Source organism: Choloepus didactylus, chromosome 7, assembly GCF_015220235.1.
Source record: "Choloepus didactylus isolate mChoDid1 chromosome 7, mChoDid1.pri, whole genome shotgun sequence".
Taxonomy (NCBI): Eukaryota; Metazoa; Chordata; class Mammalia; order Pilosa; family Megalonychidae; genus Choloepus; species Choloepus didactylus.
Window position 1 is genome coordinate 39,921,987 of NC_051313.1, and position 21,000 is coordinate 39,942,986.

Consider the following 21,000-nt stretch of genomic DNA (forward strand, 5'->3'; position numbering starts at 1 on the left):
GGCTGTCTTGGACTCTACCCAAGAGGTATAGTTTTTAAAGAGCCTGAAGAATTCCCAGCATGTCTTTAGGGTGAGTGTCCACTCCAAAGGATTACACTGCCCTAGGATGCTTTAGCACCTTGCTTAACAGAATTGAACAAACGTAAGAGATGGTTCAGCTGGAAAGCTGGAGTAGGAATGTCTAAGAGGCAAACCTTTCTTAAATCCCATTAATATACAACCTCAATCCACAACTGGATTCAATTACTGCAGGGAAAGAAAGGCATTTTCTCATAAAGCCGCTCTGTTTCATTGCCTGGCTGCGAGCTGGGTCAGCAGTGACAAAGACAAGCTTGTGTGTTGTGTTTTGGTTGTTTTTCTTTTCAAGCTCTTCCACTGGCACTGCCAGGCCCCATGCTGTTTGGATCAGTTATGGGGGGGAGAGTGGGGGGTGGCTGGTTTACTTGTTTTGGATTCTGGCCCTTTTGTCCAGCACTGATAATAAAACAACTGCCGGGCGCCCCACATGATCAGTGGTATTGATGGACCCCAACAGTAATTCAGTGGTCACCCTGCCCAGCTGCCCCCTAGGTGCAGCATTTGTAAGGACGGTCAACATTCCAAGGAAGGAACATGGGAGAGACTGGAGGGGACTTGAGAGGGTTCTGGAAATAAATCTGGGTGTCACTGTTCTCAAAAATTAATAATAATACCCAACATATAAAGTGCTTACTATTTGCAAAGCCTTTTCTTAAGAGATTTACATATATCATTAGCTCATTTAATCCTCCCAATAATCCTCTGAATAGGTCCTTTTAGTATCTCTATTTTACAGATGGGGAAATTGAGGCACAGACAGGTGACATAATTTGCCCAAGGCTACACAGTTAGTAAGTGGCTCAGAGCCCATGCTCTTGGTCACAACATTGTCAGAGTATGTTACAGAATCTTTAAAACTGTGTTATTGGCATTTCTTTAGCAGCTAACAATTTTTTTACAGTATTCTTAATTCATTATTTTCCTTAACACACCCAAATGACAAATTTGGATGGTTAGATATATGTCTTAAATGATGAGAATAGGGAAGCCATTTGGTCCAGCCTTCCTTTAGACAGACAAGAAATAGCTAATATAGAACACCAGAGGGTTTTCATAGAAGATATTGCAAACAAGGAAGTTGAGAACCAGCTTTCTCAACTGTCTAATCCTTAGTTCAGGCTTCCTGCATGAGCTTGGCTCTCTAATAGGAAAATCCAGGGCTTCCAGCCTGGAATGAACATACACACAGCTCAAGCTCCATCCTCCAGCTTAATTCCCCATGGCAGTTATCACTCTGCTGTCTCTGAGCCCCGAATTCACCTTTCTTTACACACTTTGCAATAACGGACCTAAACTCTTTAAACAGTTCTCCTTTGCCAGCTTGTAGATAGTGAAGCTTTGTCAGGAGAAGATGCTGGAGGGACACTGGGAGAGGAAGAGGTTTCTCTTCCAGGTTCCAGGGTTCTTGTTCTGTCAGGTTCCTGCAGCGTGCACAGCCTCTTCTGCAGTGCCACCTTCCCTGACCTTCTCTGGCACGTTCAGGCAGCTCCACAGTGGAGTGTCCCTGGCCGGGCACCTCCCTAGGAATGGCTTCTGTCAGAACCCTATCAGGTGGCTTTACAGTGGAGTGCCAAAAGTGGGGTACCTCCCCTTGGATGGCTTCCCTGGCACCCTCTCAGGCAGCTTTGCAGTGAGTTCTGGGGCGAGATACCTTCCCGTGGATGGTTTTCCCAGTGCTCCAGAGGGCAGACTTCCCGCAAGCCCCTGGTGGACGTTGCCACCACGCAGTGAGCTCCAGCCGCGCCCTCTCCAACGAGGTCTGGATGTCAGCCCTGGGAGGAGGTGGGCTCTTCCTTGGATACTCGATCTCAGCCCTAAGGGGGTTAGCTGCTCTTGTATTCTTTAGATCCTCTTTACCTCTTAGTATCAATATCTCAGTTCTCCAGTCCCCTGTTAAGAATTCTTTATAGTTAACTTTCCCTGTTGAAATTACTGTGTGGTTTCTGTCTCCTGACTGAACCCTAAATGATGTATCAACATATCTTTTTAGTTCACCACATTAAATAAAAATGAAGCCCCCTGTATATGGAAAAAACATACAAGAATCATGGAAGGAACAAAAACAACATAAAAATAATTTAACTGTAAATTTATTAATAAGTTAAACAACTCTACATTCTCTTTCAATTCTTAGCTCTGTATCTGTTGTAAGTATGTGTGTAATTGACTCTGCTCATTGACATTAGTTTTTATAGAAAGCTCTGTGTGGCTCCAAAATCCACGCGTAGTCACTGTCCACACAGTTCCTGAATTTATCATCAGTTATGGCAGTATAATACTCCATTTCATTCATATGCTAAAATTTGCTTATCTAGTTCCTAATTGTTGGATACTTGGATTGATCCCAGCTTTTCCATATTACAAAAGTACAGCTTAAAACATCTTTGTTCAAGTTGCATTAACTCCACCTAATTTTCCCTCTGGTTTCTCCCTTTCTCAGTTCTTTAACAGCTAGGTTCACACCTTTTCCCATCGGTGGACAAAAGATTATAGAACAAAGGTGAGAAAACCAAGGGGATGTCTTCCCACCAAACAAGACAGAACTTTTTCCTGAACCATAGGCTTCAAGAAGCTGCAAGTCCCTACTCAGTAAGCAACACCTGCCAAGAATAGACTCAGTCTTAGAGGTGGAGGCAAAATGGGAGAATATTGATTGGAATGGGGGGAATTAAGAGATGGGAAGCAGGGTAGCTTCAGAGACCAACACTTGAGTCTCTTATACTGGAACTTATGACTAATGCATTTGTCTTACTGAGCATGTGGAAACTGTAAAACGTATACTAGAAAAACATTTTAGTTCTCAAGAACAGCCTCAAAACCAGACAATGCTGTAAGTAATAAGAGTGGGAAGCACATTATGATTACTGCCTTATGACATGTTAAACCACCAATAGCTCAATTGTTCCCTGAATTCTCAAAGAGTCAGGGAACATGAAAAACTCTCTGTCACTCAACTAAGTAAATGTTAACCTCATATTTAAGGTTTTTTTTTCACCAAACAGAAAAAAAACAAAAAACAAACAAACAAACAAAAAAAGATTTGCTTGTATGGTGTCCAGAAAGAAACTTAAGCATAGCACCCCACATACTTTTCATTTTATTGTTCATTAATTATGTTTAGCTGAAAATTCTTTAGTTCCTACTCATTCTTTTTTTTTTTTTTTTTTTTTTTTAAATCATCATTTTATTGAGATATATTCACATACCACGCAGTCATACAAAACAAATTGTACTTTCGATTGTTTACAGTACCATTACATAGTTGTACATTCATCACCTAAATCAATCCCTGACACCTTCATTAGCATACACACAAAAATAACAAGAATAATAATTAGAGTGAAAAAGAGCAATTGAAGTAAAAAAGAACACTGGGTACCTTTGTCTGTCTGTTTCCCTCCCCTACTTTTCTACACATCCATCCATAAACTAGACAAAGTGGTGTTTGGTCCTTATGGCTTTCCCAATCCCATTGTCACCCCTCATAAGCTACATTTTTATACAACTGTCTTCGAGATTCATGGGTTCTGGGTTGTAGTTTGATAGTTTCAGGTATCCACCACCAGCTACCCCAATTCTTTAGAACCTAAAAAGGGTTGTCTAAAGTGTGCATAAGAGTGCCCACCAGAGTGACCTCTCGGCTCCTTTTGGAATCTCTCTGCCACTGAAGCTTATTTCATTTCCTTTCACATCCCCCTTTTGGTCAAGAAGATGTTCTCCGTCCCACGGTGCCAGGTCTACATTCCTCCCTGGGAGTCATATTCCACGTTGCCAGGGAGATTCACTTCCCTGGGTGTCTGATCCCACGTAGGGGGGAGGGCAGTGATTTCACCTTTCAAGTTGGCTTAGCCAGAGAGAGAGGGCCACATCTGAGCAACAAAGAGGCATTCAGGAGGAGACTCTTAGGCACAAATACAGGGAGGCCTAGCCTCTCCTTTGCAGCAACCGTCTTCCCAAGGGTAAAACTTATGGTAGAGGGCTCAACCCATCAAACCACCAGTCCCCTATGTCTGTGGTCATGTTAGCAACCATGGAGGTGGGGTAGGCGAATACCCCTGCATTCTCCACAGGCTCCTCAAGGGGGCACTACATCTTTTTTTTTTTTTTTTTCCCCTTGTTTGTCTTTTTTCTTTTTTTTTTTTTTTTTTTTTTTTTTTTTTAACTTTCCCTTCTTTTTTCAAATCACCTGTATGAAAAAAAAAGTTAAAAAGAAAACAAACATACAATAAAAGAGCATTTCAAAGAGACCATAGCAAGGGAGTAAGAAAAAGACAACTAACCTAAGATAACTGCTTAACTTCCAACATGTTCCTACTTTACCCCAAGAAAGTTACATAATATAGCAACATTTCAGTGAACTTGTTCCTACTACAACCATCAGAAATTAACAGACCATAGTCATTTCTGGGCATCCCCAGAACGTTAAATAGCTTATCTGTTCTTCCTGGATTATTGTTCCCCCTTCCTTAATTGCTCTCTACTGCTAGTTCCCCTACATTCTACATTATAAACCATTTGTTTTACATTTTTCAAAGTTCACATTAGTGGTAGCATATAATATTTCTCTTTTTGTGCCTGGCTTATTTCGCTCAGCATTATGTCTTCAAGGTTCATCCATGTTGTCATATGTTTCACCAGATCGTTCCTTCTTACTGCCGCGTAGTATTCCATCGTGTGTATATACCACATTTTATTTATCCACTCATCTGTTGAAGGACATTTGGGTTGTTTCCATCTCTTGGCAATTGTGAATAATGCTGCTATGAACATTGGCGTGCAGATATCTGTTCGTGTCACTGCTTTCCGATCTTCCGGGTATATACCGAGGAGTGCAATCGCTGGATCGAATGGTAGCTCTATATCTAGTTTTCTAAGGAACTGCCAGACTGACTTCCAGAGTGGCTGAACCATTATACAGTCCCACCAACAATGAATAAGAGTTCCAATTTCTCCACATCCACTCCAGCATTTGTAGTTTCCTGTTTGTTTAATGGCAGCCATTCTAACCGGTGTTAGATGGTATCTCATTGTGGTCTTAATTTGCATCTCTCTAATAGCTAGTGAAGCTGAACATTTTTTCATGTGTTTCTTGGTCATTTGTATTTCCTCTTCAGAGAACTGTCTTTTCATATCTTTTGCCCATTTTATAATTGGGCTGTCTGTACTATTGTCATTGAGTTGTAGGATTTCTTTGTATATGCAAGATATCAGTCTTTTGTCAGATACATGGTTTCCAAAAATTTTTTCCCATTGAGTTGGCTGCCTCTTTACCTTTTTGAGAAATTCCTTTGAGGTGCAGAAACTTCTAAGCTTGAGGAGTTCCCATTTATCTATTTTCTCTTTTGTTGCTTGTGCTTTGGGTGTAAAGTCTAGGAAGTGGCCTCCTAATACAAGGTCTTGAAGATGTTTTCCTACATTATCTTCTAGGAGTTTTATGGTACTTTCTTTTATATTGAGATCTTTGGTCCATTTTGAGTTAATTTTTGTGTAGGGGGTGAGGTAGGGGTCCTCTTTCATTCTTTTGGATATGGATATCCAACTCTCCCAGCCCCATTTGTTGAAAAGACCATTATGGCTCAGTTCGGTGACTTTGGGGGCCTTATCAAAGATCAGTCGGCCATAGATCTGAGGGTCTATCTCTGAATTCTCAATTCGATTCCATTGATCTATATGTCTATCTTTGTGCCAGTACCATGCTGTCTTGGCAACTGTGGCTTTATAATAAGCTTCAAAGTCAGGGAGTGTAAGTCCTCCCACTTCGTTTTTCTTTTTTAGAGTGTCTTTAGCAATTCGAGGCATCTTCCCTTTCCAAATAAATTTGATAACTAGCTTTTCCAAGTCTGCAAAGTAGGTTGTTGGAATTTTGATTGGGATTGCATTGAATCTGTAGATGAGTTTGGGTAGAATTGACATCTTAATGACATTTAGCCTTCCTATCCATGAACATGGAATATTTTTCCATCTTTTAAGGTCCCCTTCTATTTCTTTTAGTAGAGTTATGTAGTTTTCTTTGTATAGGTCTTTTACATCTTTGGTTAAGTTGATTCCTAGGTACTTGATTTTTTTAGTTGCTATTGAAAATGGTATCTTTTTCTTGAGTGTCTCTTCAGTTTGTTCATTTCTAGCATATAGAAACATTACTGACTTATGTGCATTAATCTTGTATCCCGCTACTTTGCTAAATTTGTTTATTAGCTCTAGTAGGTGTATCGTTGATTTCTCAGGGTTTTCTAGATATAAGATCATATCATCTGCAAACAATGACAGTTTTACTTCTTCTTTTCCAATTTGGATGCCTTTTATTTCTTTGTCTTGCCGGATTGCCCTGGCTAGCACTTCCAGGACAATGTTGAATAACAGTGGTGACAGCGGGCATCCTTGTCTTGTTCCTGATCTTAGAGGGAAGGCTTTCAGTCTCTCACCATTGAGTACTATGCTGGCTGTGGGTTTTTCATATATGCTCTTTATCATGTTGAGGAAGTTTCCTTCAATTCCTACCTTTTGAAGTGTTTTTATCAAAAAGGGATGTTGGATTTTGTCAAATGCTTTTTCAGCATCTATTGAGATGATCAATTGATTTTTCCCTTTCGAGTTTTTAATGTGTTGTAATACATTGATTGTTTTTCTGATGTTGAACCATCCTTGCATGCCTGGAATGAACCCCACTTGGTCATGGTGTATGATTTTTTTAATGTGTCTTTGGATTCGATTTGCAAGTATTTTGTTGAGGATTTTTGCATCTATATTCATTAGGGAGATTGGCCGGTAGTTTTCCTTTTTTGTAGCATCTTTGCCTGGTTTTGGTATTAGATTGATGTTAGCTTCATAAAATGAGTTAGGTAGTGTTCCATTTTTTTCAATGTTTTGAAAGAGTTTGAGTAAGATTGGTGTCAGTTCTTTCTGGAAAGTTTGGTAGAATTCCCCTGTGAAGCCATCTGGCCCTGGGCATTTATTTGTGGGAAGATTTTTGATGACTGATTGGATCTCTTTGCTTGTGATGGGTTGGTTGAGGTCTTCTATTTCTTCTCTGGTCAGTCTAGGTTGTTCATATGTTTCCAGGAAATTGTCCATTTCTTCTACATTATCCAGTTTGTTGCCATACAGTTGTTCATAATATCCTCTTATAATTTTTTTAATTTCTTCAGGATCTGCAGTTATGTCACCTTTTTCATTCATTATTTTGTTTATATGGGTCTTCTCTCTTTTTGATTTTGTCAGTCTAGCTAGGGGCTTGTCAATCTTGTTGATCTTCTCAAAGAACCAACTTTTGGTGATATTTATCCTTTCTATTGTTTTTTTGTTCTCTATGTCATTTATTTCTGCTTTAATCCTTGTTATTTCTTTTCTTCTACTTGGTTTAGGATTGGTTTGCTGTTCATTTTCTAGCTTCTTCAGTTGATCCATTAGTTCTTTGATTTTGGCTCTTTCTTCCTTTTTAATATATGCGTTTAGTGCTATAAATTTCCCCCTTAGCACTGCTTTTGCTGCATCCCATAGGTTTTGGTATGTTGTGTTCTCATTTTCATTCGTCTCTATATATTTAGCAATTTCTCTTGCTATTTCTTCTTTAACCCACTGATTGTTTAGGAGTGTGTTGTTTAACCTCCAGGTATTTGTGAATTTTCTAAGTCTCTGATGGTTATTGACTTCTAATTGTATTCCATTGTGGTCAGAGAATGTGCTTTGAATGATTTCAATCTTTTTAAATTTATTGAGGCTTGTTTTATGTCCCAGCATATGATCTATTCTGGAGAAAGTTCCGTGAGCACTAGAAAAGTATGTGTATCCTGGTGATTTGGGATGTAATGTCCTGTAGATGTCTGTTAAATCTAATTCATTTATCAGATTGTTTAGGTTTTCAATTTCCTTATTGGTCTTCTGTCTGGTTGATCTATCTATAGGAGAGAGTGATGTGTTGAAGTCTCCCACAATTATTGTGGAAACATCAATTGCTTCCTTTAGTTTTGCCAATGTTTCTCTCATGTATTTTGTGGCACCTTGATTGGGTGCATAGACATTTACGATTGTTATTTCTTCTTGCTGAATTGCCCCTTTTATTAGTATGTAGTGGCCTTCTTTGTCTCTCAAAACATCCCTGCATTTGAAGTCTATTTTATCTGAGATTAATATTGCTACACCTGCTTTCTTTTGGCTGTAGCTTGCATGAAATATTTTTTTCCATCCTTTCACTTTCAATTTCTTTGTGTCCCTGTGTCTAAGATGAGTCTCTTGTATGCAACATATTGATGGTTCATTTTTTTTGATCCATTCTGCGAATCTATATCTTTTAATTGGGGAGTTTAATCCATTTACATTCAACGTTAAAACCGTGAAGGCATTTCTTGAATCGGCCATGTTATCCTTTGGATTATGTTTGCCATATTTTTCCCTCTCTCTATTAATATCCTTTATTGTACCCATACCGAATCTCTTTAGTACTGAACCTTTCTCCAAGTCTCTCTGTCCTGTCTTTGTTTCTCTGTCTGTAGGGCTCCCTTTAGTATCTCCAGTAGGGCAGGTCTCTTGTTAGCAAATTCTCTCAGCATTTCTTTGTCTGTGAAAAATTTAAGCTCTCCCTCAAATTTGAAGGAGAGCTTTGCTGGATAAAGTATTCTTGGCTGGAAATTCCTCTCTCTCAGAATTTTAAATATATCGTGCCATTGCCTTCTCGCCTCCATGGTGGCTGCTGAGTAGTCACTACTTAGTCTTATGCTGTTTCCTTGTATGTGGTGAATTGCTTTTCTCTTGCTGCTTTCAGAACTTGCTCCTTCTCTTCTATGTTTGACAGTGTGATCAGTATATGTCTCGGAGTGGGTTTTTTTGGATTTATTCTATTTGGAGTTCGCTGAGCATTTATGATTTGTGTATTTATGTTGTTTAGAAGATTTGGGAAGTTTTCCCCAACAATTTCTTTGAATACTCTTCCTAGACCTTTACCCTTTTCTTCCCCTTCTGGGACACCAATGAGTCTTATATTCGGACGCTTCATATTATCTATCATATCTCTGAGGTCCATTTCGAGTTTTTCAATTTTTTTCCCCATTCTTTCTTTTATGCTTTCATTTTCCATTCTGTCATCTTCCAGGTCACTGATTCGTTGTTCAACTTCCTCTAGTCTTGTACTATGAGTGTCCAGAATCTTTTTAATTTGGTCAACAGTTTCTTTAATTTCCATAAGATCATCCATTTTTTTATTTAGTCTTGCAATGTCTTCTTTATGCTCTTCTAGGGTCTTCTTGATTTCCTTCATATCCCGTACTAGGGTCTCATTGTTCATCTTTAGTTCTTTGAGTAGCTGCTCTAGGTGTGTCTCTTCTGGTCTTTTGATTTGGGTGCTTGGGCTTGGGTTATCCATATCGTCTGGTTTTTTCATATGCTTTATAATTTTCTGTTGTTTTTGGCCTCGTGGCATTTGCTGTCCTTGATAGGGTTCTTTTAGGGTTTGTAGACCAGTTGAAGTCCTTATCTCTAATTTATCAGATCTACAGCTTTGTGGAGTACACTTTCTCTAACTAACCAGCAGGTGGCGTCCACGAGCCACCTGTTCTCCACAAGCCAGATCTCCCCTGCTTAGCCTTTTTGGTGAGTGGGGGAGTGAGTCTTGTGGGGCCCAATTGGTGTCCCAAGCTTGCGTGTGTAGTTGGTGTTGCCTGCCCTGTATGTGGGGCGTGTTTCTGGGCAGTCGGGGAGGGGGGGTGGCCCTAACAATCAAATCTCCCTGATGATCCTAGAGTTTTAAAGCTACTGCAATAGTCTAATCCTTCAGTTCAGTCCTGCCACAGTTTGTTTCTGCCACTGACCCACAAGTCTTTGGTATTGGCGTATGGCTCCTGAGACTTGCAAGTGGGCCCCTCTTCCAGGCTGTGCACCCCGGGTCCTCTGTTGAGGGATGACTGTGCTATGTCACAGGTGAGTGCCGTCCCCCCAGGGCAGTTCTGGGCTGCTGGGCTGTGTTGGGAGGCTCCCAGTCTGCTCAAATGATGGCTGAATGGGGCTCTGTTAATTCACACTGCTCCCCCTTCCCAGCTCTGGGACATTCAGCTGAGGTTGCAGGGAAGGCTAATGTCCACGCCCAGTTTTGTGGTGTGTGCCTGTTATTTGAAGCACTTCCGTCACACTGGGTTGTCTGGGGCAGCTCTGGGCTATGGGGCTGGCGATGGGCAGGAGTGTTTCCTGTCCACCAGGATGGTGGCTGTGAGCGGACACCCCCCTTTTCTTGGGAAGTTGTGTTGTTTAGTGAATTTTCTCAGCCACTGGATTATTGCCTTTTGTCTCAGAGCTCTCTTAGTTCTGCTCTTGACTTGACGTGCCCAAATTTCAATTCTTTGAAGCTTTCTGTATTGAGCTTCTTAGAGTAATTGTTTTAGAAAAAGCAAAAAGGATTTAAAAAAAAAAAAAAAACAAAAAAAAACGGCCCTCCTCAGAGATCTAATGGGTTATTGAAATGCTAATAGACAAAGCAACCAGGGCCATTAAGGAAAGGTGCCCTGGGCAGAGAGATCAGCCTTGCTTCGGGATTTGCATATGCGCCTCAAGGCCTGATCTCCGTCCTTCCCCTTTCTGTGTTCACCAGAACTCCAAAAATCCTCTGCTTTTACTTTGGAGCTTCTCGTGTTGTTTTCCTTCTATGCCCGTCTCCTCTCTGCTGGGCTGGCTGCTCTCAGAGTCTCTGGTGTCTGGCCTCAGTCTATCTATGGTTGGAGTTTGAATCAGTAGAATGAGTTTCCGATGAGAGCAGCCACTGCAATTCTCCCTTCTCCTTCCTGGAGCTGACAGCCCCTCCTCCCCCGGGACTGAGACTGGCAGGGAGGGGCGCGGGTCCCCTGGCCGCAAAAACTTACAGATTTCGGTGATCTCAGCAGTTCCACGTTTTCATGAGTGTTGTATGAAGTATGCCCAAAGACAGATTGCTCTGTGGTGTCCAGTCCACGCAGTTCCTGGCTTTTTACCTACTTTCCTGGAGGAGTAACTAAAACATACAGCTCACCAGTCTGCCATCTTGCCCCGCCTCTTCCTACTCATTCTTAAAGGTAGTTTTTCTGTGCATGCAGTTCTCAGTTATTTTCTCTTATCCCCTTGAAGATATTATTCTATAGTTTTCTGTTGCTGTGTAAAGGTGTCCGCTGACAATCTAGCTGTTGTTTCTTTGTAGGCGATCTGCCTTGCCCTGCTGGTTGCTTTTCAAAGATCTTTCAGAGTTTAGCATTCTGTAGTTTCACTACAATACGTCTGGGTGCAGATTTTTAAAAATTTATTCTGAAATCCCTGCCCTAATCATGGTGACAGACTGAGATATTCAGGGCCCCATCTCCCTACAGAAGCTTTGAACACCAGCAAGTACTGGTAGAAACACCTTTCTTAAAGCTCCAGAAGACATTAAAGAATTGTAGTAACAGAGCGAGTGCTGAAGCAAGAAAAAGGCCACTTAAAAGCAGTAGGATCTCCTGGCACCCTGGCTGATCCCTCCCCCATCCCTTCATTAGCTTGGGCAGGCAGTTGGCAAGGAGCTCCCAGGGTGGATCCCTGGTCCTGGTTCTGGAGGGAGCAGAGTAACACTCTAGCACATAATGGGAGCATGTATGTCTGGGCCAATCTGTTTGGTGGTGACCTGAGGGACTTGCCATCCCAGAACTTGCCCCGCATATAGAAAGTAGCTCACAGAGCTCTCCTACAGAACATGGTGGGAGGGCAGTCAAGTTGTGCTGCCTGGGGCAAGGATTGTTGGCTGTAGGACATACAGTACAGAGCCCAGGATCATGAGGAAACTATTTACTAGGGAGGAGGGGGCATTCATACCTGTGTAAATGGAGGAATTCTTAGGGTCACACAGGTGTGCCCCAGATGAAATGCATGTGCAGAATGGATTGGGGTGGGGGTAGGGTGGCTATGCTTTGATCTAGAGATATTCTCCAGACTCATTGTATGGATAAGCCCTGAAGGAAAGCACTCACACAGGTCAGTCTTCAAAGCCAGGGAAAGACATTTTCTTTTCCTCCTCCTCCTCCTCCTCTTCCTCCCCCTCCTTCATTTTGGTATCGCCCGGCATTCAAGGAAAGCTCTGTCATAACATTAACTAGATACAAGCTTAAGGAACAGAGTCTAAATGCCACTGATATACTAAAATATCAAAATGCCCAGGTATCAACAAGGGATTACAAAACATACCAAGAAACAGAAAGTGATCAACCAGGCAAAGGAGAAGATTAAAGCTTTAGAAACCATCAACTAGGAGGATCAGACCTTGGGCATTCCAGACAAAGACTTAAAAAATATATGCTCAAAGAGCTAAAGGAAAACATGAATGAAGGACTAAAGAAAATCAGGAAAATGGTAGATGAACACAAACAGATTATCAATAGAGTGATGGAAATCATGAAAAAGTACCAAACAGAGCTGAAGACCACAGTAACAGAAATTTGAAATTTAAAATTCCCTAGAGAGGTCAACAGCAGATTGGAGCTGGAAGAAGAAAGAATTGGTGAACTTGAAGATAAGACAATTGAAATAATACAGTCTGAGGAACAGAAAGAGAAAAGAAAGAATAAAAATGAACAGAGCCTGAGAAACGTGTGGGACACCATCAAGCACACCAATATATGCATTGTGGGAGTCCCGGAAAGAGAAGAGACAAAGGGACAGAAAGAATACAAGAAATAATGACTGAAAACTTCCCAAATGAAAGACATGAATATACATCCAAGATGTTCAATGGCCTCCAAAAAGGATAAATCCAAATAGACACACACCATGCCTTGTTATAATCAAACTGTTGAATACCAAAGATAAAAAGAATTCTGAAAGCCACAGAGAGAAGAAATATGTCGTATACAAGAAAGACTCAATAAGATTAAGTGCTGATTTCTCATTGGAGACCATTGAGGCAAGAAGGCAATGGGAAGACATAATTAAAGAGCTGAAAGCAAAAAAATTCCTAAGAATTCTGTATTTGCCAAAACTGGTCTTTCAAAAATGAAGCATTGTTAAGACATTCCCAGATAAACAAAACCACTAGTTGTGCCCTACAAGAAATGCTAAGGGGAATTCTGCAGGTTGAAAAGAAAGGCTGCTAGATAATTGACTGAAGCTACACAAAGAAAAAATGATCTCTTGTAAAGACAATGACTACCACTGCTACTGTGTTTTTTATTTGTAACTCCGTTCTGTACTTCCTACAGGATCTAAAAGGCAAATGCATAAAATGCAATGATAAATCAATGGTTTTGGACTCATCATGTATAAATACATAATCTGTGACATAAAGGTGGGGGGTGGAGTATAGAGCATAGTTTATGTATGCTATTGAAGTTTTAAGTTGGTATCAAAGCAAAAGAGATTTTTATAGATTTAGAATGTTAAATTTAAGTCACTGGGGATGGGGGCAAGGTCAATGGAGAGTTAATGCAAAATGAGATTAGTGCTTCAGCTTGGTCTGAAGGGAAAGTACTAGTAATGGACAGTGGTGAGCATTCTGCAACATTCATCCACCGAATGGTATGCTTGGGAGGGATTGGGATGGAAAGATTTATGTTGTATACATGTTTCCACAATCAAAACGAAAGGAAAGAGAAACTTTCTCTTCCTGTATCTGTGGATTCATCTCTCTCATCACTTCTGGAAATCCTCACCCATTATATCTTTCAATATAACCTTTTCATCTATTTTCTCTAGCCTCTTCTAGGAATCTTTTTATAAGTTTATTAAACATTATCATTTTCTCCCTTGTCTTAACCCTCTTTTTTTTTTGTATTTTCTATTGTCTTGTCTCTCTGTGCTATATCCTGGGTAATTTCATCACACATATTGGTTACTTAATTCTCTTTTCAATTGTGTCTTAATTACTGCTTAATTGTGTTTAATTTTGTTTTACTGTTTAATTCAGCCATGGAGTTTTTTTTTTTTTAATTCAGTTTTATTGAGATATAGTCACATACCATACAATCATCCATAATGTACAATCACTGTTCACAGAACCATCATATAGCTGTGCATTCATCACTCCAATCTATTTTTGAACATTTTCCTTATACCAGAAAGAGTTAAAATAAGAATAAAAAATAAAAATAAAAAAGAACACCCAAATCATCCCCCCCATCCCACCCTATTTTTCATTTAGTTTTTGTCCCCATTTTTCTACTCATCCATCCGTACACTGGATAAAGGGAGTGCGATCCACAAGGTTTTCAGTCACATTGTCACCCCTTGTAAGCTACATTGCTATACAATTGTCTTCAAGAGTTAAGGCTACTGGGTTGGAGTTTGGTAGTTTCAGGTATTTACTTCTAGCTATTCCGAAACATTAAAACCTAAGAGGTGCTATATATATAGCGCATAAGAATGTCCACCAGTGACCTCTTGACTCCATTTGAAATCTCTCAGCCACTGAAGCTTTATTTAGTTTCATTTCACATCCCCCTTTTGGTCAAGAAGATGTTCTCAATCCCACGATGTTGGGTCCAGATTCATCCCCAGGAGTCATGTCCCACGTAGCCAGGGAGATTTCCACCTCTGGGAGTCATGTCCCATGTAGGGGGGAGGGCAATGAGATCACCTGCCAAGGAGTCGCTGAGTTCTTAATTTCAATGATTATATTTTTTTATTTATCAGTGTTCTACTTGGATCGTTTTCCAATTGCCTGATCATATTTGATAGACTCTTGGTACCTGCACACATTTATGATTCCATTGTAGATTTCTTTAAATATTTCATATATCATTTAAAAATTTTTAAAAAAATAATTACAGTATTTGAATTTCCAGGAGTATAAATTTATTGTTTGTTACTTTCACTTTCTCTTACATAGGGTGGTTCTTTTCTTATTTTCTTGGTAACCTTTGATTTTGTGCTCATTTTGCTAGATCTGTAGGAATTCTGAGGGCCTAAATTGTAGTGTATACTCCTGAAAGTATTTTCATTTGCTTCTTCCAGGACCTAGGGGACTGATTTAGCTCCTTCGAGGAACAGAAGCTAAAGCTGGAGACTTGGGATTGACTTTTGCACCTTGTGATGGGCCAGGGGCTTTGCACTGGAATTTGTCCTGTACTTACCACCTCCTGCCTGGGTTTCAGCTCACTGCTCTTGTTCCTTTGGTTGGACTTTGGAGACTTCCTTTAAATCTGCAAGCCCGGCAGTGCACTAAAAACCATGTTGTATTCAGGATCAAGTAGAATTGTACCAGGAGGGCCTTCTGAGGATCAGCTTTTCCATAAGGCTTGGAGCAGATGCTCTGCACTCATCACGTTCAAGGCCTGTGGGCAGAGCAGTAAGGTGGACAGAAGGATCCCTAGCCCCCACTTCAAGCTTTTGAGAAAGATAAGACAAGGATATACAATTAGAGAACACTGCAAAAATTGTACACATATATGTTAGAGATGGGTAAAGAGCTGCTGCCTGAAGTAAGTGCCAGATTCCCTTTCAGGGACTGAAGCTGGTATTCCAAGTGGCGTAAACAGCAAGAGCACAGCACCAACAGAGAATAAGTAAGGGCCTGTTCTGGTTTGCTAATGCTGCTGTTATGCGAAACACCAGAAATGGATTGGCTTTTATAAAGGGGGTTTATTTGGTTACAAACTTATAGTCCGAAGGCCATGAAAATGTCCAAATTAAGGCATCAACATGAGTATACCTTCACTGAAGAAAGGCCGCTGGTGTCTAGAAAACCTCTGTTAGCTGTTAAGGCACATGGCTGGTGTCTGCTGACCCCAGGTTGTGTTTCAGCTCCTGTGCATTTTTGGTTCTGTCTCCCAGGATGTTTTTCTCTAAGCGCCTAGGGGTCCTATCTTAGCATATCCCTGGACAAACTCTGGGCTTCATCTCTTAGCTAAATATCCTTCTGGCTGCATCTCCAAGCATGTCTAAGCAGCAGCGTCAGCAAGCATCTGGGCCTCTGCAGCTCTTTTTAAAGGACTCCAGTAAACTAATCAAGACCCACGCTGACTGGGCGGGCCCTCACTTCCATGGAAATAATCCAATTAGAGTTATCACCTACAGTTGGGTAAGACACATCTGCATGGAAACAACCTAATCAAATATCCCACAGGACTGGATCAAAAGAACATGGCCTTTTCTCAGGAGACATAATACATCCAAACCAGCACAGGGCCCATCTCTGAGTCTCTTTTTATAAAAAGGGCCTCACTGTTAATTTATGCCTCTGGCTTCATAATTATAGGACTCGGCTAGTAATTTTTCATATGAATATCCCTTCTGAAAGTCCCCTGTAATTTCCTTATTTACAAGATGGGAACCATTCAAGTCTTCTTAGTTTTATCAGGTGGCTTTTTGTATGTGGATAATGAGTGGACCTTTATTTACTCCTCTTGATGACCATTAGAGTCAAGGTGCTGAAATCAAACATCTGAAAGAAATGCACCTTGTTTCCTACTTCTGCATACATGTTCTTTTTTCTCATTTCAAAGCTCTGCTTGTGGAGGAACGGTTCAACTATACTGGTTTCTGTTTTTTTTTAACACTCAAATCACCTTGGATGTTTATAAATCTTCCCTTTGGTCTAGTAAGGTGTGACAACCTCCATCTGGAGCTATGGTGCTTTACTGAGCTTTGTAGTTTTCTCTATTCTTCAAAACAAAACTAGACTAAAGAGGACCTATTTCTGGGCTGGAAATCAGTTGTAGAAACACTGGGCTCTGAAGAAAAACCACGTTTGAAAGAATATGCTTTTTCTTTTATTGGCTTTTGCTCTAAAAAAGCAAAGGCTGAAAAACAGCTGTTGGCTGTTTATACAGTATTTTCAATTTAAGGGTTAGACAATAGCTGTTTTCTTCTCCACTTCGAATGGCACCTTTTTTCTCCAGGCATTTGAGCCTTTCTCGGCATGGTCACAAGTAGTGATATGTGCCTCCGGTCTCGCCCCAGGTTTCTGGAAGACACTGTTTTTTTCTTGTTGTTGTTTTGTCTTGTTTCTTCTTTCTGCAGCTTTTGTTTTTTTTTGTCTTGAAGTCAAACTTTGGTGTTTCAGAATAGGTGGCTGAGTTTGGTACCAGGTCAGAAACCTGCTGGTTACCTTTTGGGCCAAGTTAATATAGGAACTCATACAAGTTACTCTAGAGGAAGTGTCAACTTCTATAGGTGCAAAATGTTGTCTTCTATTTTGATACTTTCCAAGGGAAGGAAATTGAAACGGGATGGATCATGCCGAGGTCCCATGAGCAGAGTCAGATATGGACTTGGTTATAATCATCTATTCTTCAGCCCTGAACATAGATGGCTTGGTCTGCCCATATTTGGATTTCAGAAGATAATTCTTGCCAACCTCCTCTCCCCTGGACATGCTCTGAGGACAATGCCCTTCACAACACCCTAGTGGTCAAGAGCAAAGCAAGATCGGCAGGGCTCAGGAAAATCCTGTGTGAGTGAAAAACGGTTCTTACCCTGCAAAAGGAGCCAGCCAAAACTTTGTCCTGTGTTCTTGCCCCATGTGTGACCAGAGCAATGTTGCTTTCAAGATGTTGGCAACAACACCAAGTTACATATTTTTTCAGGTTTGCCTGGGGGGGGTGGTTTGTATTTGCCCAAGCTTACCTCATTTTAATTATCTTCTTTTAGGTCATCAACACATGGGGGGATAGTCTAGCCTTTGACTTTTGGAAAGGGCAGCTTCTTGTGCCTCACTGAGACGAGACAGTTGCTGGGTATGTTACCTGAGACATCAGGTATTCAAATCCTGCTCAACACTGAGCCCCTTCATTTACTCTTTCTTCATGCCCTGGGTCAGGACACCTCTAAACCAGTTTCTAGAACCTGGGAATACTTACAGGGTAACATCTGAGAAGCCCTGCAGGGTTATTGAAATGAAGATGGCTGTGCTGGTATGGATGTATTATGTCCCCCCAAACACCATGTTCTTTAATGTAATCTTGTGGGGGCAGACATATTAGTGTTGATTAGGTTGGAATTCTTCGATGGACTGTTTCCATGGAGATGTGATTCAATCAACTGTGGGTGAAGCATTTGATTAAATTATTTCAATGGAGATATGGACCCCGTCCATTCAGAGTGGGTCTTGATTTAATCACTGGAGTCCTATAAGAGAGCTCACATGAAGAAGGACCTTGGAGCAGCTGAGAGTGACATTTTGGAGATGGCTGTTGAAAGCAGACTTTTGCTAGCCCAGAGTTTGTTCTGGAGAAGCTAAGAGAGATGAAGCCCAGAGTTTTCCCTAGGATATGCTAAGACAGGACCCACAGCACAGTCACTTAGAGAGAAACATCCTGGGAGAAAGAACCAAGAACACACAGGAGCTGAGATTGGAGCTGGAACACAACCCGGGATCAGCAGACGCCAGCCACATGCCTTCCCAGCTAACAAATGTTTTCTGGACACCATCAGCCATCCTTCAGTGAAGGTACTCTATTGTTGACACCTTAGCTTTGACACTTTTATAGCCTTAAGACTGTAACTGTGTAACCAAATAAACTCCCTTTATAAAAGCCAATCCATTCATCCATTTCTGGTATTTTGCAGAATGGCAGCATTAGCAAACCGGAACAATGTGTGGAAAGACGCGCTTTCTACTCTTCAAAGGGATCCCAGATATTTGCAGACTATAGTAATATTGTCACCTCCAGTGCCCTAAATAACACCCTGAAGTACTTCTCAATCATTTTTTCATCATGCATAACTAAACAACATTAGCTTTTATTTAATAAAGGAACAACACATTATGTTTTTTTTCTTTTAGAACAACTGGGCCAAATGAAATGATTAGAAAACAGTTCCCAGGTAAGTAACTTAAAACACTACGTTTGATTGATGCTAGTTGAAAAATAGGTTTTGTGGTAACACAGTATCTCCCGGTGCATTCCTGCCCACTGGGGGTGAGCTGTGTATGGTGTGTTGGCTCCCGGGCACCCTCAGTGCTGAGGCCTGGTATAAATGGGCCTCCTGCTTGCTGGCAGATTTGTGCAGTGGGGACCAGTCTGCAAGAAGAAAGAACTTGTAGAATAAAGAAGAAATGTCCCAAGGAACAGTGAGCAGGATGACTACACCCAGGACCAGAGTAGCTGCCCCAGCAACAGAGAACCCCTTTTGAGGTGTTGCAATGCACGAAGGGCCCTAGTCTTGCTATTGGTGGAGTTCTCCGGGCTGAACAGCAAATTAAAGATAACTCGCCAGAGGTCAAAACTCAGATTCACAGCAGCATTAGCCGTCACGTGGAATGCCTTCAAAGCTGTGACGTGTGGCTGTATGAACAGGAGGATTTCATCTATCACTTTAAAGAGGAGACACTTCAACAGCAAACCCAACAGCTGTACTGGTTATTGGGCCAGTTCAATTGTGTTATTCATCAACTGGAGTGCACCCAAAACAAAGAGCAAGCTAATCAACTCTCTGAGTGCCTGGGAGGACTGGGCAGTTTGACTCTCAAACCCGAACATTCCACGGTCCTGCTCTTTGATGCACATGCAATGCTCTGCACCAGACCATTACCATGTTTGCGTCCCTCAAGACCATCCATATCCCTGAGCACCTGATGGCTCACGCTCATTCATCAACTATCAGGCCCTTCCTGGAGAAAAGAGTTTGTATCCCAATGCCAGACAGAAGTTGTCATCCAGGACCACAGCTGTCCCTCCCGGTGAATGGCTCCTTGGAAGCAAACCTGCTAATGGTCACCAGGCTCCTCAGATGTTCAGTGCCACTCCCCCAGGACTGGCTCTCCCAGAAGCAGACCTGGGAGAAGAGTCAAACTGCCCCCAGAACCTGCACGTTCTTCAGTAATGTCTGGGGCAACCTAAAGGGCTTAGAAAACTGACTCCCTGAGAGTCATCAGCAAGAAGTTCCTGAAAAGCAAAGTAACCAAAGGTGTTACAATATTCTATTGCCAGTACTTTCTCTATTGAGGTTGAAAAGAAGATGAGATGGACCTTTCTGATTGGCTGGTGACTCCCCAGGAACCCCATAAGCCAGAGGTGCCCAAGAGTGGCAGCTGTGAAACCAGTAAGAATTTTAAGCTCTTATTGCAGATTTTCCAGGAGCCCAATAGTGTGGGTGATTGGCTTGTCAAGCCCAATTCTTGTACTGGTTGTCAGGGCAACCAGCCCAGGGGTATGGAGATTGAAAACCTGAGCAATCTGAAGTGCCTGAATGACCACTTAGAAGCCAAGAAACCATTGTCCACTCCCAGCCAGATTCCTGAGGGTTGGCTGGTCCAGACACACCCAGAAGCATATAAAGTAGGGGAAGTATGCAAAGCAAGTGAGCCCTGTACCAGTTTTTCAGGGTGTGTGTATGATGAAAATTGTGAGAAGGAAGCTCTGGGTAAGCAGCTTCTGTAAAAAGAAGGAAAGGATAAAAATGGGATGCCTGTGAACCCAAAACCTGAGCCTGGGAAGCTTCAAGAGTCCCTGGATATGTAGCTATGTCCTTCCAGAAAAGAGGCAACAGACTAGGCTAAGCAGCAAAGGCAATGGCACCTTCTGGAATTGCTGATTCCTTCCAAATTGTAAGGAACAGTCTCTTGTCAGAATGACTCATTGAATCTTGCAAAGGAAGTCCCAAGGAAGTGCCTAGTCCCAGAACAGAGCTGTCGAGGAAGTGGTATCCCCAAGCAAGCAATGCTTGTGAGCCTCACAGCCACGTCCTGGTATCCTTTTAATATGGCTGACTGGGGCTTGCCAGGAAAGAATACAGGAAATCTCAGACAGTTATCCTCTGGAGAAGACAAGTGGCTGCTTTGAAAGAAGGCCTGGTTTGTGACTTCTTTACCTGTAGGCAGCTTAAAGTTGGTAAAGAAAAGTGGTTGTACCAAACTCCTCTACAGATGTGAAGGGTGGAATACTAGAGTCGAGCAACTTTTCTACAGATTATTGCACATCCACAAGCCGAGTGACTGTGGCCAGCCAAATCATTGTTTCTGGGCTTGATCAGTCAGCTTCTTTCCTTTCCTGCCTAAATTTGAACTAG

At 41.5% G+C, this 21,000-nt stretch overlaps 1 pseudogene; it reads left to right on the forward strand.

Annotated features, from left to right (window-relative positions):
• The first annotated feature begins 1,429 nt into the window (after nucleotides 1-1,429).
• LOC119540539 lies at nucleotides 1,430-20,960 on the forward strand (annotated as a pseudogene).
• Nucleotides 20,961-21,000: the final 40 nt, after the last annotated feature.